Source organism: Apostichopus japonicus, chromosome 19 (assembly GCF_037975245.1).
Source record: "Apostichopus japonicus isolate 1M-3 chromosome 19, ASM3797524v1, whole genome shotgun sequence".
NCBI lineage: Eukaryota > Metazoa > Echinodermata > Holothuroidea > Aspidochirotida > Stichopodidae > Apostichopus > Apostichopus japonicus.
In genome coordinates, this window is record NC_092579.1 from 10,696,466 (window position 1) to 10,715,809 (window position 19,344).

Consider the following 19,344-nt stretch of genomic DNA (forward strand, 5'->3'; position numbering starts at 1 on the left):
GGATCAGGCATCCGTACAAAACTGTCGCAACGTAACTGGTGTACGAGCTGCATTTCGCGTAAGTTGCTGAGTTCCTGTAGGTTCTCCCTAGCCAGTATCTTTGTAGTAAGCAATAAGATTTTGATATGTACTTGGTATGTCGATGATCCATATCAATTAAATAACCCTATTGATTTGAAGAAGGTCAATACAGCCCAAACTGTGAATAACCTACAAACATGGTATATCCAAATCTCTAGTTGAAATCAAAGCCCTAACAAAATGTCTCCTATGTGTAAGGAATCAATAAATCTTTGACTTTCTGGTTTCTTATTTGCTCATTACTGGGCTGCTCATTGCCCTTTTGTAAATGATGTTCTTCTCCTTTAAGAAAAGTGAATAATAAAGAAAAATACCCCAGCAGCACGGCTAATAAATGAGCAGTGATGTAAGATGTTTGAATAGCTAACCACCGGATCAAAGTTCAGCAGGCTGATTCGAAATATACCAATAGCAGATGAGAACAATTTGCGGAAGGAAGGAGTGCTTCTAAATAAACCTTCACATGATCAGCTATACACAATAATGCACATGTTTTGTAGCACATATAGTCCAATACACCTGTTTTCTCAAAGGTATTCCGTAAGAGTGGGGGGGGGGGGGGTCTTTGACGGGGATGGGGGTCCGATCTTCTAATTTTATGGCTTAGTGGGTCACTAGTTCCCAAACATATTCGAGACAGATGCTCATACCATTTCTGGTTTAGAAGTTAAAAATGGTTAAAGTGCTAAACTGGCCATATTTTCAAACGGAGGTTAAAAATCGAAAGAAACTTGCAGAACTAATAGTTTCTATGGAAAACTTCCCCACCTTCCAAACGAGTGTGATAACGTTACAGAATCACAGTAGAATGGCATGTCCAAAATATTAAAGTCTTAAGAAAGTCAAAATCTTGGTTGGAACTAAAATTTATATGTGCGGCATTCAGTGGAAAGGATTTCGACTTCGAAAAGAATTTTCCAAACAATTATGGCGTTAACCCACACCCTTTAGGTTTACCATTAGGATTAGCCTGATTAATTATGGTGTCTAAATGAAGAGGTCTATATGAAGCTGAACCTCCGAATGCATATTATGGCAGACCGATGCTTTCACGTGATATCCATGTATAAGCTCATTGGAAGTTGCTCTCCATGTGAGGGCGCTTCATAAGAATACTTTCTAAGGCAAACCCCACAGCACTGGAAAGATCTGTCAACTTGAAACTTATAATTACCTTGAAAGCTAATTGCAAAGGTACGTTTTGTAAATTAAATCCCGATTTTCCCGTATTTTAACTCCAAGCGGATGTGATGTAGTCGTGTACGTCAATGAGTCGGAAATGCAACATGCAATGGCATAATAATTTGTGGCGTATATACAGCATGACATTTTCTCTTACTTCTTAAGTTTCATATCTTTTCTTATACTTGAATAAAAGGCGGCATGTTAAAAAAGACATACAAAAATTTAAAAAATATAATAAAATAATTACCAGAGGTCGGAGGCAATCGATATGACATTGAAAAACTGAGCTTTTTCTTTAATATTTAAATATAGAATTTCAAGCCAGTCGGGCAAAGTTTACATTGGCGCAAAATACCGCTCCACAATATAACGTCATAAAAATCGATAAAAATACTGTTTGTGATAGAATTGGACTCGCTGGGTCCATTGATGCAATGATCAGGACGATCAAATGCATTATTGTAGGGATTGAGAGGACAATGAAAGGGTAGATAATTATGATATCATTCCGAGTCTATACAGCTAGGGGAGGCCAGTGGCGTAGCCAGAGGGAGCCAGGTTTTTTCTTCTTCAAATTTGCTTTGTGCTAAGTCTTGCGCCCCCCCCCCCCCAATGAGATCCAGTGATGTATTCAAAATACTTCTTTTTACATTTTTTCGAGTTCTAATCAAAAGTATTCATACCTCGAGCTCAGGGCTAATGTTCATACTTCATGTAAGGTCAGAACTTGGAAATTAGACCGAGATATTAAACATTTTGGGCCTTCATCATACCCACATACGGAGACCGTTGATCAATATCGTCCTACAGAATAAGCGCCAATAATTTGGCCGGTTGTATAACCTATACAAACTAAAGCTAGCAACCCATGTGTATTTTCAGCGACTTATGATTCCACTTGTGGACAATTTTCACTGCACGTATAGGCCCAATAGGCCTAGTGAAACTTGTTTGTGTGGAAATCTGGGCATGTAGGCCTAGTGAATTAGAGTAGCTAATTTATTCATTGTATCCTTTTCATAATGTGCGGAATTATGCAGAAACCACGACGACTGTCTCTGCAATAGGGGTAAATTAGTGAAAGTGTGTCATGTTCCACTGAACCATTGGATGTGTATTTGTGCAGACGAGGTGCCCGTTAATACATATATTTCTTGGTAATTCCTACCATCAACCATCACGGGGTTTCCCCTTTAAGAAAATCTTGCCCCCCTAACAATTGAATGTTAGCTACGCCACAGTGGGAGGCCACGTTGACTTAGAACTTATGTTGTTGGTACAACTTACCACAGATGGGGCTCACTATTGTTTATAGTCTTTGCCCGATTTATAATGTCTCGCGGTTAAAATGGCAAGCGAATGTGGCCAAAGAACACTTATATTAACAGAGGGCGCTCTTGTTAGCTTACATCCAGAGCCGTATATATAGAGAGTTTGGCCAACCATGTAACCGATTTGGATTGGTCGAGAGGGAAAACGCCCACACAGGGTGGTAAAATAGGTCCACTTGAAAACTTTATAGCAGACGACACGCATACCCACAGTGTATAGACTATCGTTTGTGTACACGAAAAAAGTACGAAATTATGAAAGAAATGGTGCTGGGGATGCTGCAATCGGTCAGAACATGGATATTGTTGTTTGATTTTCCGACTGACCATAAAAGAAGAGGAATTTTTTGGAAGTAGAAAGAACAAGATGGAGATCTAATGAAAAAAAGTCTGTGTAGCCTAGGCCCATACTAGCCATAGGCCCTAGTTTAATACGAGTAATGTACAAGCAATGCGAGAATTTTACGTTCAGACTGGTTTCTGTAATTACATTCATTCCTATTCTCTCTCGTTTTACGATCCACAAATTCGATTTCATTATGCCAGCTCTCCTAATCATAGGCATGACAGTTTCAGTCGCACATAGTTATCCTAATTCCGAGTTATTGTATGCCTAGCCTAAAAAAGTATCACTTTTAGTTTAATGTAAAAGGGTGGGCTAGCCTCTAGGCATCACGTAAAGCCCTAATCCTTAGTTAAGCCCGAAGCATAAGTTAAGCCTGGGCTTAGTTAGACCTGGACCATTCTTGCTATTACTACAACTGTTATAGCACATTACATAATATGGCACAGTATAAGGCCCAATTAAACTAGGCCTAAGGAAAACAAAGTAGCCTAGGCCTAAACTAGTTAGGCTAGGTCTATACTCACTGGCAACCTGTGGGTTGTGTACACATACAGGCCTAATTATATAGACCCTTTTAGTATGCCATAAACAAGTGCCCAAATGGTTAAATGATCTTGGTTTGTGTTAATTGTCAGCATTGGCCTAGCCTTTTTAGGCTAACATGAATTCAGCTTAATTTTTTCTTCTTCAAAAGTATAGCCTAGGCCTTGGTTTGATTTGGATGCAGTCAACTATCATTTATCAAAGTAGCAGGGGCCTAGGCTACATTTCTAAGACCACTAGGCCAAGGCTAATTATGGTATGGTTTTGTGTCGCTAGAAAATGCAGACAGTAATGAAACCTGATACCTTGTTATCTTTTATCTAGACCTGAGACGTCCACGCTGCTATGTGCACTGTGTTGTGGGTATTGACCGTGATGTTTGTATTGACTGTACACTAATATCTATTTACAGATGGTAGCAAGCTGTGTGTGTATTTTCTGGGATCAATGGTGGTGTCTAACACTTCTGTTACACCTCATTCGAAACTAGGTCAGATAACCGGCATGAGACGTTTCTTTTTGCGGGAGTCTTCACATCCTTTAAGGAGAAGTATTTATATCCCATTAATAGAGAAAGAATTATGTTTCAATTGGTAGCATGCAACTTAAAATTTTGCAAACATTAGATACAATCAAACAATAACAAGGTTCATTTACAAGGTAATCTACTGCCCTTTATTTCACATTAGTCTGTCACATCAGAAGGTCACAGCTTTCAATAATTATACAAACAAATTCCCTTGATGGGTGCTTCGTTAGATTCCTGCAATTTTCAAGTTTATCAATGTAATAAGTTCTGAATGTGGCAATGTGGAGAAGCTTTGGGATAATCTGTGGATAAGACTGCCAGACTATCAACAAGATTCCACATCCATGCAACTCCAACTGCTTCCTTCACCTCCTTGCAGATGTACCACATGTCCAAAAAAAAGTCAGCATTGGTTAATGTAATTAAAATCTGGCTTCCTCCTGAGCTGGCAAATACACATGAATTGTCAAGTACAGAGGTCAGTGTGAAACCACTGAAAGATCTTCTCAGCTTTCAAGAAAACAAAGACTTGAAGCCAAATTGATAGAGGCCACACTGATACCATTGCACTCTCATAAGATGAAGGTATCACACACTTCATTTTGCTTCTGCGGTGCAGTGCCTGGTAGACTGTGAGGGTCACCCAATGGATGTTTTAACAACTGCCTGGTTTATAGAGCTCTGCAACAGATAATTCATCCTGATGTCTAGTCGTCATCCTGTCATGGCCTTGAGCAAGTTGAACCCACTTCAACACAAAGCAGCTATTGAATTCTTGTCTAGGTACTGTCAAATCCACATCACCATCATTGCTGGTTCCAGTTACGCCGACCATAATAAAAGAGTACAATGAGGGTTTTTTAATTCACCCAACAGAGCTTGCATTCCAGTACCTTTGGGCAGCTGAAAAGATATTCAGAAATTGTTATATGAGTGTGTTTGTATGCATGCATATGTGTGATTTTCTTGCTTTACAGAACAGCTCCATTTTGATAAGCTATGTAACGTGGAAACCTGCCAATCATATGTTTGAAATAGGACAGGCTGAAACGATTCTTAAATGAAAAGCTTAACGACTTCTTGCATTTTTATACATCACTGTTCAGGTAAGGCCAGTAAGGGCAGTATGAAGAATAAGTAACAATTAATAATTATCATTATGGCCATTTGATGTCTGCATAATAACAAACTGAATGATGTCATCAGCCCTGTGCTCAGTTGACAAAACTGACAAGTAGGCACACTATGTCAGTGTGATCCATGAAACCTTATTAAGGACATGACCGTATAGTATATATGTTAATGGAAAATACATAAGCTACAACATACACCAGTATTTAGTTGTTGCCGGTTTTTTTTTATCGACAGACCCATTCAATCTGTTGCACCTACTATAGCCTAGTACTACATTCCTGAGAAATTAACACCACAATATCAGTCTTAGGTTTGCCCACAGACTCCCAACTATTGCTAACTCCTACACTCAAGTATATAGTTTAGTTTAGTAGAAAAAAAGACCAGGAGAGACACTCAAGTCCCCATTAAGGACCCTAAGACTATATGAGAGGAATAAAACCGGGGACATCAAATGTCATACCCAATTACAATGCTTAATGTACTCATCCAAAGTATTCTTAAACCCATTCACACTACTTGCAATTCAACCTTCTCAGGCAAACCATTCCATCCATTCACAACCCTTGTATAAGTTGTATTACACTTTAGAGAAAAAGTTATGCCGAATATTAATCCTACTATGTAACTTATGGAGTTTAAGACAATGACCTCTGGTACAACTACTTTTGGCAAACCTGAAAAGATCAGTGAAGCATAAATTTGCATTTTATGTGTAGGCCTACTTTATTTAATTGAGGGATCTATTAATGTAGGCCTGATGCTATAGTTGTGCGTCTGTAATCTAGCCTAGCCAGAACTGTGATGTGTGCTTTTCGTTTGTATGACTAAAGTAGGACTAGTAGTATGAGGCGTAAAATAAAACAAGTGTAATGACAGGTTTTCAGCTAGTTTTCTATGCATTTCAGGTGTGAAGATAAACGTAAATGTCATTAACTAACGCATACTCTAATTCATTACCTGATATCCATTTTGTTCCTCGTATGCCTGTCAAAATCTGACATTCTGAGTCGCTTCGTTTGTTCGCAACGAGCACAGTGTGCAAAGCTGCTATATATTGTGTGTGGTGTTTTTCGTGTTTCGCGCAACTGGTAACGACAACTGGACCTATTTTGATGCCCATGGTTTGCGTGTGACGTCACAAATCGCCAGTTGGCCAAACTCTCTCTATATACGGCTCTGCTTACATTTAGAGTTTATTTATGTTCTACTTACATTCAGAGCCATGTATACCTCTTTGTTTGCATTAATGTAAGATACATAACCTGTCATTTTTCAAAGCCTTAACGTGTTGAGATGTTTCATCCTATCAGACCAACCTATGAGAGGTTATTGAGCCCCCCCCCTCCCCCACTCCCCTTGCCAGTAGTATACTGCATGATGTTGGTGCGAAGAAGAGTTTTGCCTGACCATTGCCTTTTCCAAACTTAAATGATCGGGCTGTTGTTTAGCATTAGGAGTGCTGTTGTAGGTGCAACTTTCCGAGATTTCCCAACGAAAACACTTGGGTATGCGGGAGGGGCAAAGTGTGAATGTTATACATAAATCAGCCTCCCTAGAGAGATAGTCATGGTGGGGGGGGAGACACCCAAAATGTTCTGCTCAGTATGTGCGGTACACATGCTGACGGAGTTAGTGTGAAGGCTGGTTGCAATGGACTCCCCTCCCCCCCCCCCCACACACACACACCTTCCCAGTGTTAACACTTCACAGATCAATATGTAAGTTTTCTTTTCCTTCACAAAAAAAAGTAAAGTACAACTTCTTCATAACACCTAGCCTTCGACTTTCCTTGTTTCATGCCGTGGCATCAATCCCTTTAATCTAATTTAGCACCCCTTTAACAGTCAGGAGTTCGGATTGTAGCAGACTGAATTGTTTGTCATCTTGTCTGAATGTTCAATGTGACAGCATCATGGTTTGCTAGTGACCGTGTCCAAAAAATGCAATAGCTTTTTGACATAGTTGTTACAACATCAAATGATGTTATAGCATCACAGGCAATTGGGTTCATCTAATAATTTTAAATTATTTTATGCTAGAGAGCACCATGACAAGATTTCAGTCACTTCCGTAATAATCAAAATGTCAAGAATGGGGATTTTCATTCATCTGTCAATAATAGTAAATGAAATAAACAATAAAATACCATTATCAATTGCGACTTGAGTTTATTGAAATCACCAAGTACAGTCCTCTTGTTGCAATGTCACCAGATTAAAGTATTGCATTTATTCACCACAAATATGCTATGATATCACTAGAATAACAAAACAAATCGCTGCTTTTCCCAGCAACTAGATAGTAAGAAGAAATAAGCACATACTTACTTACATATGAAACACAAACAGCTATGGTATTTCCAAGATACATTTGGCATAGCAAGGTACTGTCAACCAGAATGAAAACATTTCATGGTTCCTGCTGCTGCTCATTGATTAACAGGGAACACTCCAAGTATGTAATGATGAAGCAAGATCAATAATTGCCTTACAAAGCCACACCTCATAAATACACACGTTATCCATTTTAACACATATCGCCATGTGTAAGCTACCTATCAATAACACACTCACCTTTGATGAAACTGTGACTTATGGTTATCTACTGTAGGTTTAACCCTGTGACCTCATTAATATTCATGATATGAGCACCAAAATCAATATTTTTATTTATCAACTAATTATGGACCACCCATCCACCAAATATAGCATTGATCAATCATAGCCCTTGTTGAGTTATCGTGCATACAAACTTAAGTGTCACACACATACACATACACCCAGACACACCGACCTGACTACAAAGCTTTCAGCAAGAAACCAAAACTACAAAATGCCATACACAAAATGCACATAAATTTAAGTTTGCTGTTGTGTTTGCAACATGATATTTCTTGTTAATTAAACAAAGAGGTAATTGCATACTTCCTTGACAGCAAGGAAATGTTAATTGACTGTCAAGACTGACTGAAACCACAGAATGTTTAACATACAATGGGTGGGTTCATTTGCTGCAATGTTCAGAAAATAACATTATATGAACCCTGCTGAAGGATAATTATTTCATGCCACAACAATACCTTTTCACAGTGAAAAGAATCTTTTTAGACTAAATAGATCTGTCAATAAATGAACAGAACATATGTCACCTGTGATTTGCAAAGGGCATATTTCTATAGCGTTTTAATGGTAAGATTTGTTATTTATTTTAACAGTGTTTACTAATTATTAGTCACTAATATAAAATTCTTCTTGATTAACTGTATGATTAGGTGGCAGAAATATGATAATTATGATAGTAACATGAGCAAACACTGTATACCTACAAACCTTTTCTGCCACACCCCTTTTTTTATAGCATCATTGAACAGCCATTCCAATTGTTATTCTGCTTGCATACAGTGCTTTCTCAATTGACTTGAATTGTGATCAATAATAACATTGAGTTGCTTTTTATAGTTATTGGGATCATTTGCTTGATTCTATGAAGTTTTACAGTACCTAAAGGAGTAAACATCTAAGAATGTCTGCAAAGGTAAAATACTAACTGTATCCAAGGACAGTATTTAACTTATCACAATATGAGGTTCAACTGCATTATACCATACTGCAGCTTTAAACAACTACATACACATAAACCTGCAAGACCAACAAATATGCCTCCTCCCAATCCATTGCCTTCTCAGGTATGCACAGTATGCCTTCATTATTAGCAATCATGGCTGGTGAAAGACATATAAATTGATATAACTAAATCATTATTTTCAGTTGGAATGTGCAGCCAAATCAGTCTCCATGTGATTACTGTCATGTCTTTCTGCTACTACTGCACTCATGAAACTTTCTCTATGAGGCTTCTTATGCCCTTCAGCATGTCTCTTGACATAAATAGAATGAAAAGATAAAAAGTTTCAACACAATATGCATGAAAATATGAGTGTAATGTCAGGTATTTTGTGTGAAGTATTTGCCAGTTTTGCACACTTTTGGCAAAAGTTTTGCTCACTGCCATAGGTAAAATTATTGAATTTCTTCTCATACAATGTCTGAAAATTTTGCCAACAGATGATTGAACGGACACCGGCCCAGTGACTAAACGGAGAGGATGAACATTTCTAGTTGCCAGAGAAATGCTTGTGGTTGCAATTGTGACCTTGCAGAGGAAATTGCATCCAACTTTCACAAAAATCCATCACAAAAAGAGTTTCCAGAGCACTTAAACAACCATAGATAAATGTAATACAGCTACAGGTAATCCATTAAAACCACACTCAAGTTGTGAAATTTTAACCCTAAATATGTATAGCTTTTTTAATACTACTGATAAGTTACCACTGTAAACTGGTCATATACAGTGTACCAAAAGATTAAGTGATTTGCAAACCCTGAAACTGGCATGTTGTATGATATGCTGCAGGTTTCCTGTAAACAAGGCTCTACTTGATTCATAAATAAGTACTCAACCACATCATGTGTCAAGGTGAAAGAAAAAGACATAATTTTATAGAATTCCTAAATACAAACTGTAAATGATGACATCCTAGGCTGCTAGCACAGATACATGTATGGTGAACAAACTTACCACCTTGATCTATTACATGTTAATATGAGTAGGAAGCTAATTGTATTTTGCCAATTTAGACCTGTCTACATAATCTTTTGTCAAGCAATCCCACTTGCCTCAAACACAAGACTGCAGGGTTTAAAGTTGGTAAAGGATGGCTAAGCCAAAGGCTGTCATACAGTTGCAGTGCTATGATGGGTTTTCAAGCCGCCCATTCAGTAGTTACTTCAAAAAGGTACTGTAGAAAGATGAATAACAGATGGATAACAGCTAGATAGATTGACAGAGTGAAGATGCTGAGTCACAATATATCAAGTGGCATAGCTGGTTCGAGCTAAAAGTTACATTCCAATATGGGAGAGTCTTTCAAATATCCAGTTGCTCAGACTTACCCCAGTATTTTATATACACTGTGCTTGCTCTCCATTAACCAGGTGCCACTCCATTAAACTATGGAAGAACAACATTTTGCTTCAGAGTCTTCGTTCATAGGAGGCATCCATCATGGACATACTGTTATTTATCAAGATGGCAACTTCCATAGACCAGTCATGGAACCATGCAAAATATTTTGGGTGTCTTTGAGTGCAGCTTTACTTTCCTTTCCAATGTTTTTGGTTGTGCTTCTACTGCCAGCACTATCCTTTTTTATCAGCATGTTAACGATCATTGACATCTACTGCCAGGGTGTGTTGTCAGTAAACCATCTTTTGAAAGATTAAGGCCAGACTGGATAGTCATGCTTTTGAATGACATATGAAGTTCTCTTGGATCTCACGCTGATCACCTGTCACAATTTTATTAAAATAGCTCAATACCCTGTCCAAACAAGGATCTCAATCACTGCAGTTTACAAAGTCATTACAAACTGAGGGCTGCCAATTTCATCCACAAAAGTCCATGAAATATGTACAGTATAGCCTATAGTGCTGAAGAATATGTGGAGTGAGTACTTGGTAATAATATTATATTTTTCAAAATTGCAGACAATACGCTGCACATTGTTATACAGTGCACATATAGGACAAACAATTGGGCATTAGACATATTGTGAATCGCCTTTGGGTAAGCACGACACACCTCCCCCTTGGATCCACCAGTACAAAGCTAAGTATTGATCCTAGGCCCTAGGGTACTAATAATTATTAAAATACCAGAGTGAATTGCCGTGCATGACACTGGCAGTACAGTTTGCAGGCCTAAGTAAGGCTAACACAGCTACATTCCTAAAATAGTTACGCCTAGTAGTAGTAGTATAGTAAAAGCTTCATAACTGACGCACCCCCGTAATTGACGCATCTTCAATTATTACTAGCAACGATACAGCAGGCCACCTAAACTTTTTGCAGTCAAGTAGAATTACATATTTCATGAGTTTGAATCCATTTCAGCTATTTGCTGACCAAATTGTGGTATTTTTTTTTAAGCTTTTAACACCTTCCCCCCAGTTTTGCACATTTTTTTGGCATTTGGAAATCTTACACCCTAAAAGTAACCAACAATACCTCAGTATGATAAAACCTCTCTCTGGGACCTGACCTGTCTGAGCTTAGAGGCTCAGAGCATAGCAAACAGCATCTAAAGTCAATGGATGTATACTAAGGCCTACAGTACAGTTAGCTTATCGAAGGATGTGTCAATTTAGGGGTATGAAAGAACGTGACACGGCAGACATTTTGTGGTCAAATTCTGCTCAATTGTACGGTGCATAAGCACAGAACCTTAAATATTTTGAGATCATAACATTTTTGAGGAACTATACATATGAAAAACACATACAGTTGAGTGATTTGGTTTTTTCCTTGATAGACATCGTTGATCAAATCCTTAAGTGCGTCAATTATGAGCACACCATGCTACTACTAGTAGAACTACAGTAGTTAATACTATGCCTACTACTAATTATAGGTAGGCTATATCGAAATTCGGACTTCTCCATCACTTCTAAAGCGCCCGAATCGACCGCTCGCCATTTCTCTATTTCGATGCTCCTTCAACTTGACTATACACGCTTGAAGTCGGGCTGGAAGTCGCCATCCATATTGGAATGTAACTTTTAGCTCGAACCAGCTATGCCACTTGATATATTGTGACTCAGCATCTTCACTCTGTCAATCTATCTAGCTGTTATCCATCTGTTATTCATCTTTCTACAGTACCTGTTTGAAGTAACTACTGAATGGGCGGTGTCGTATTAACATACATGTAATAGATCAAGGTGGTAAGTTTGTTCACCATACATGTATCTGTGCTAGCAGCCTAGGATGTCATCATTTACAGTTTGTATTTAGGAATTCTATAAAATTATGTCTTTTTCTTTCACCTTGACACATGATGTCGAAAAAATAATGTTCTCACGGTTATATAACTTTATTGCTAAGCATAATTTACTGTATAACTATCAATTTGGTTTCCTTCCTGGCCGCTCAACAACACATGCTATTTTACATTTTACTTTGTAAAGTTATGGAAGCTTTCGAAAATAATCAGTATGCTTCTGGTATATTTCTGGATCTGTCGAAGGCGTTTGATACCCTTGACCATAACATTTTACTTGAAAAACTTAGTCATTATGGAATCCGGGGAACTGTACTTCAGTGGTTCAAAAGCTATCTTGCTGATCGTCACCAGTTTGTTGTTATTAATAATATAAATTCTGTTTCTAAGCCAATTAAGTGTGGTGTTCCTCAAGGGTCCATACTTGGTCCATTGTTGTTTATAATTTATGTTAATGACCTCTATAGAGCCAGCAACAAATTTCATATAATCTCTTATGCTGATGATACCAACCTGTTCTTTTCCAGTAATGACATTAATTTTCTATTGGATACTATACAGAATGAGTTTACATATATTCATGATTGGTTTTGTGCAAATAGATTGTCACTAAATGTTAAGAAAACTACCTCTATTGTGTTTAGTACACCTTCAAAGCACTTAAATCCTAACATTAATAGTATCAGACTTTGCGGTGTTGATGTTATGCTGTCTAAGACTACTAAATTTCTTGGGGTTTATATAGATAATCATCTTTCTTGGAATAATCATATTCAGAATATTTGTATGAAAGTGTCTAAAGGCGCTGGAGTTCTTAATAGTCTTCGCCAAATCATTCCCAGAAGCACATTGGTCACTTTGTATAATACACTCATACTTCCCTATCTTACATATTGTAATGTTATTTGGGACAGTACCCATGCCTCTAGAATTCAACCCCTTTACTTACTTCAAAAGAGAGCCATTCGTTATATTTGTAATGCGGATTACCTCCAGCATACAGCACCCCTGTTTACTACTCTTAACGCTCTTAGTATCTATGATATAAATCGTTACTATGTTGGTATTTTTATTTTCAATTGGTAACATGAAAGTGCTCCGTCGACTTTTCGCAACTATTTTCAGTTACGTAACGATCCTTATCCCAACCGTGCGCCAAATCAATTGACTGTTCCTTACTTTAGACTTAGGTCTGCACAACTTGGTATTCGTTATGTCGGTGTAAAACTTTGGAATTCCCTCCCTACTACTATTACTGGTTGTAAAACTCTGAACACCTTCAAAAAACGTCTTAAAGAGTATCTTATATCAAACTATCATTGATTTTGTATTTTCCTTTCTTTGCCATCTTTGTTCTGTTTTCTCTGTATACTTAAGCTTTCTTTCTATGTTTTATTTGTAAAGGGGTGTCAACGTAAACAAGCTCTGCAGAGCTTCTTGTTGGCACTCCTCAATCTCTTGTTCTCTTGTACATTTACCCACGTCTATTGTCATAATTGCATACTTTAATGCGAGAGATTGAAATAAAGTCTTATGAATTGATGTGGTCGAGTATTTATTTATGAATCAAGTATGGAGCCTTGTTTACAGGAAACCTGCAGCATATCATACAACATGCCAGTTTCAGGGTTTGCAAATCACTCAATCTTTTTACAGTGGTAACTTATCAGTAGTATTAAAAAAGCTATGTAAATTAAGGGTTAAAATTTCACAACTTTAGTGTGATTTTAATGGATTAGCTGTATTACATGTATCTATGGTTGTGTAAGTGCTCTGGAAACTCTTTTTGTGATGGATTTTTGTGAAAGTTGGATGCAATTTCCTCTGCAAGGTCAAAATTGCAACCACAAGCATTTCTGTGGCAACTTAAAATGTTCATCCTCTCAGTTTAGTTTAGTCACTGGGCTGGTGTTCATTCAATCATCTGTTGGCAAAATTTTCAGACATTGTATGAGAAGAAATTCAATAATTTCATCTATGGCAGTGAGCAAAACTTTTGCCAAAAGTGTGCAACACTGGCAAATACTTCACACAAAATACCCGACATCACACTCATATTTTCATGCATATTGTGTTGAAAATTTTTATCTTTTCATTCTATTTATGTCAAGAGACATGCTGAAGGGCATAAGAAGCCTCATAGAGAAAGTTTCATGAGTGCAAGTAGTAGCAGAAAGACATGACAGTAATCACATGGAGACTGATTTGGCTGGACATTTCAACTGAAAATTATAATTTAGTTTTATCAATTTACATGTCTTTCACCAGCCATGATTGCTAATATTAAACGAATACTATGCATACCTGAGAAGGCAATGGATTGGGAGGAGGCATATTTGTTGGTCTTGCAGGTTTATGTGTATGTAGTTGTTTAAAGCTGCAGTATGGTATAATGCAATTAACCTCATATTGTGATAAGTTAAATACTGTCCTTGGATACAGTTAGTATTTTACCTTTGCATGCATTCTATATATGTTTACTCCTTTAGGTACTGTAAAACTTCATAGGATCAAGCAAATGATCCCAATAACTATAAAAAGCAACTCAATGTTATTATTGATCACAATTCAAGTCAATTGAGAAAGCACTGTATGCAAGCAGAATAACAATTGGAATGGTTGTTCAATGATGATAAAAAAGGGGTGTGGCAGAAAAGGTTTGTAGGTATACAATATTTGCTCATGTTACTATCATAATTAAACAACGTTAAAATAAATAACAAATTTTAACATTAAAACGCTATAGAAATATGCCCTTTGCAAATCACAGGTGACATATGTTCTGTTCATTTATTGACAGATCTATTTAGTCTAAAAAGGTTCTTTTCACTGTGGAAAGGTATTTGTTGTGGCATGAAATAGTTATCCTTCAGCAGGGTTCATAGACTGTTATTTTCTGAACATTGCAGCAAATGAACCCACCCATTGTATGTTAAACATTCTGTGGTTTCAGTCAGTCATGACAGTTAATTAACATTTCCTTGCTGTCAAGGAAGTATGCAATTACCTCTTTGTTTAATTAACAAGAAATATCATGTTGCATTGTGCCTGGATCAAACACAAGAGCAAACTTAAATTATGTGCATTTTGTGTATGGCATTTTGTAGTTTTGGTTCCTTGCTGAAAGCTTTGTAGTCAGGTCGGTGTGTCAGTGTGTATATGTGTATGTGTGTGACACTTAAGTTTGTATACACGATAACTCAACAAGGGCTATGATTGATCAGTGCTATATTTGGTGGGTGGGTGGTCCATAACTAGTTGATAAAAATATTGATTTTGGTGCTCATATCATGAATATTAATGAGGTCACAGGGTTAAACCTACAGTAGACAACCATAAGTCACAGTTTCATCAAAGGTGAGTGTGTTATTGATAGGTAGCTTACACATGGCGATGTGTGTTATATTGGATAACGTGTGTATTTATGAGGAGGTGTGGATTTGTAAGGCAATTATTGATCTTGCTTCATCATTAAATACTTGGAGTGTTCCCTGTTACTCAATGAGCAGCAGCAGGAACCATGAAATGTTTTCATTCTGGTTGACAGTACCTTGCTATGCCAAATGTATCTTGGAAATACCATAGCTGGTTGTGTTTCATATGTAAATAAGTATGTGCTTATTTCTACTTACGATCTAGTTGCTGGGAAAAGCAGCGATTTGTTTTGTTATTCTAGTGACATCTGGTGACATTGCAACAAGAGGACTGTACTTGGTGATTTCAATAAACTCAAGTCGCAATTGATAATGGTATTTTATTGTTTATTTCATTAACTATTATTGACAGATGAATGAAAATCCCCATTCCTGACATTGTTATTATTACGGAAGGGACAGAAACCTTGTCATGGTGCTCTCGAGCAAAAAATAATTTAAAATTATTAGATGAACCCAATTGGCTGTGATGCTATAACATCATTTGATGTTGTAACAACTATGTCACAAAGCTATTGCATTCTTTGGACACGGTCACTAGCAGACCATAATGCTGTCACATTGAATATTCAGATAAGGTGACAAACAATTCAGTCTGCTACAATTCGAACTCCTGATTGCTAAATGAGTGTTAAATTGGATTAAAGGGATTGATGCCACGGCATGAAACAAGGAAAGTCGAAGACTAGGTGTTATGAAGAAGAAGTTGTACTTTACTTTTTTTGTGAAGGAAAAGAAAACGTACATATTGATCTTTGAAGTGTTAACACTGGGTAGGTGTGTGTGTGTGGGGGGGGGGTCCATTGCAACCAACCTTCACACTAACTCCGTCAGCATGTGTACCGCACATACTGAGCAGAACATTTTGGGTGTGTCTCCCCCCCCCCCACCATGACTATCTCTCAAGGGAGGCTGATTTATGTATAGCATTTCCACTCTGCTCCCTCCCCCTTACCCAAGTGTTTTTGTGGGGAAATCTCGGAAAGTTGCACCTACAACAGCACTCCTAATGCTAAATAACAGCCCGATCATTTAAGTTTGGAAAAGGCAATGGTCAGGCAAAACTCTTCTTCGCACCAACATCATGCAGTATACTACTGCCAAGGGGAGTGGGGGGGGGGGCTCAATAACCTCTCATAGGTTGGTCTGATAGGATGAAACATCTCAACACGTTAAGGCTTCGAGCTTTGAAAAATGACAGGTTATGTATTTTACATTAATGCAAACAAAGAGGTATACATGGCTCTGAATGTAAGTAGAACATAAATAAACTCTAAATGTAAGCCAACAAGAGCGCCCTCTGTTAATATAAGTGTTATTTGGCCACATTCGCTTGCCATTTTAACTACGAGACATTTTAAATCGGGAAAAGACTATAAACAATAGTGAGTCCCATCCAAGGGCGGCGGAACCGGGGGCACGTGCCTCCCCCCCCCCCACTTTTCCTCAGGTTAAAAATGTGCCCTTTTTCTACATAAAAATTGAGGTGTCTCAAGTTAGCAAGAGGCCAGGGAACCAGAATGAACACTCGGGAAGGGCCGTTTCCGGCCATCTGAGGGGTTTGTAAAACCAACAATTTTCTTTTACGCTCCGCGCCAACTGATGGTGGCGCTCCGCTCAGATAGTCGTGCATACAACTTTGCAAATCCTGACTACGCCCCTGACTTTTAATGAATCTCTGTGGGTCAAACTCAAAGCTATTTCGAATGGAAAATATTGTTAAGATATTAACAAGAAATAAACTCTAATTCGGAAGATTCCTACATTAGCAACTAGCATGATTTCACCTCATTTTGTCTCAAAAGAAAACTTGTTCCTTGTTTCCCAATTTGCACATTGGATATTGCAGTGCTAGTAGGGCCTATGCATATTTTCCTTATTGGGGGGGGGGTGTTGATGGAGTGATGTGTATACGCAAATAAGATAATACAATAAGAGTTACAAAGGGTACTAAATATAAGGCTGCATCAGTCTAATCGAATTTCTGCAAAGTGCCCTTTGATGTCGGTGCCCCCCAGATTAAAAGTGCTTCCGCCGCCCTTGGTCCCATCTGTGGTCTTGTACCAACAACATAAGTTCTAAGTCAACGTGGCCTCCCACTGTGGTGTAGCTAACATTAGGGGGGCAAGATTTTCTTAAAGAGGGAAACCCCTCGATGGTTGATGGTAGGAATTACCAAGAAATATATGTATTAACGGGCACCTCGTCTGCACAAATACACATCCAATGGTTCAGTGGAACATGACACACTTTCACTTAATTTACCTCTATTGCAGAGACATCGTGGTTTCTGCATAATTCCGCACATTATGAAAAGGATAGGCCTACAATGAATAAATTAGCTACTCTAATTCACTAGGCCTACATGCCCAGATTTCCACACAAACAAGTTACACTAGGCCCATTGGGCATATACGTGCAGTGAAAAGTCGCTGAAAATACACATGGGTTGCTAGCGTTAGTTTGTAATAGTTACAACCGGCCAAATTATTGGCGCTTATTCTGTAGGACGACATTGATCAACGGTCTCCGTATGTGGGTATGATAAAGGCCCAAAATGTATAATATCTCGGTCTGATTTCCAAGTTCTGACCTTACATGAAGTATGAACATGAGCCCTGAGGTATGAATACTTTTGATTAGAACTCGAAAAAATTTAAAAAGAAGTATTTTGAATACATCACTGGATTTCATTTGGGGGGGGGGGGGGGGCAAGACTGTAGCACAAAGCAAATTTGAAAGTAAAAAATCTGGCTCCCTCTGGCTACGCCACTGGCCTCCCCTAGCTGTATAGACTCGGAATGATATCATAATTATCTACCCTTTCATTCTCCTCCCACTTTCTACAATAATGCATTTGATCGTACTGATCATTGCATCAATGGACCCAGCGAGTCCAATTCTATGGCAAACAGTATTTTTATCGATTTTTATGACGTTATATTGTGGAGCGGTATTTGGTGCCAATGTAAACTTTGCCCGACTGGCTTGAAATTCTATATTTACATATGAAAAACAAAGCTCATTTCTTCAATGTCATTTCGATTGCCTCCGACCTCTGGTAACTTTCTTATTATATTTTTTACAAATTGTTTATGTCTTTTTAACATGCCGACTTTTATTCAAGTAGAAAAGAAAAGATATGAAACGTGAGAAGTAAGAGAAAGTGGCATGCTGTATATACGCCACAAATTATTATGCCATTGCATGTTGCATTTCCGACATATTGACGTACACGACTACATCACATCCGCTTGGAGTTAAAAGACGGGAAAATCGGGATTTAATTTTCAAAACGACCTTTGCAATTAGCTTTCAAGGTAATTATAAGTTTCAAGTTGACAGATCTTTCCAGTGCTGTGGTGTTTGCCCTAGGAAGTATTCTTATGAAGCGCCCTCACATGGAGAGAAACTTACACTGTGCTAATACATGGATATCACGTGAAAGCATCGGTCTGCCATAATATGCATTCGGAGGTTCAGCTTCCTATAGACCTCTTCATTTAGACACCATAATTAACCCTAACCCTAATGGTAAACCTATAGGGTGAGGGTTAACGCCATAATTGTTTGGAAAATTCTTTTCGAGGTCGAAACCTTTCCACTTAATGCCGCACATATAAAATTTAGTTCCAACCAAGATTTTGACTTTTTTGGACATGCCATTCTCCTGTGATTCTGTGACGTTATCACACTCGTTTGGAAGGTGGGGAATTTTTCTATAGAACTATTAGTTCTGCAAGTTTCTTTCGATTTTTAGCCTCAGTTTGAAAATATGGCCAGTTGAGCACTTTAACCATTTTTAACTTCTAAACCAGAAATGGTATGAGCATCCGTCTCGAATATGATTGGGAACTAGTGACCCAATAAGCTATAAAATTCGAAGATCGGACCCTTCCCCCCTTCAAAGACCCCCCC

At 38.0% G+C, this 19,344-nt stretch overlaps 2 long non-coding RNA genes across 2 annotated transcripts in view; both read right to left on the bottom strand.

The window, feature by feature from the left end:
- Positions 1-4,134: 4,134 nt before the first annotated feature.
- Positions 4,135-6,458, bottom strand: LOC139959994 (uncharacterized). Its single transcript, XR_011790276.1, has 2 exons — positions 6,110-6,458; positions 4,135-4,918 (listed from the first exon to the last, which is right to left on the bottom strand). It is a non-coding gene; the product is annotated as an uncharacterized lncRNA (long non-coding RNA).
- An 842-nt stretch (positions 6,459-7,300) lies between these two features.
- LOC139959674 (uncharacterized) overlaps positions 7,301-19,344 on the bottom strand; it is a 254,502-nt gene continuing 242,458 nt past the window's right edge. The window contains exon 2 of the long non-coding RNA XR_011790204.1: positions 7,301-8,473. This is a non-coding gene — a long non-coding RNA (uncharacterized lncRNA). The remainder of the gene's footprint in view (positions 8,474-19,344) is intronic.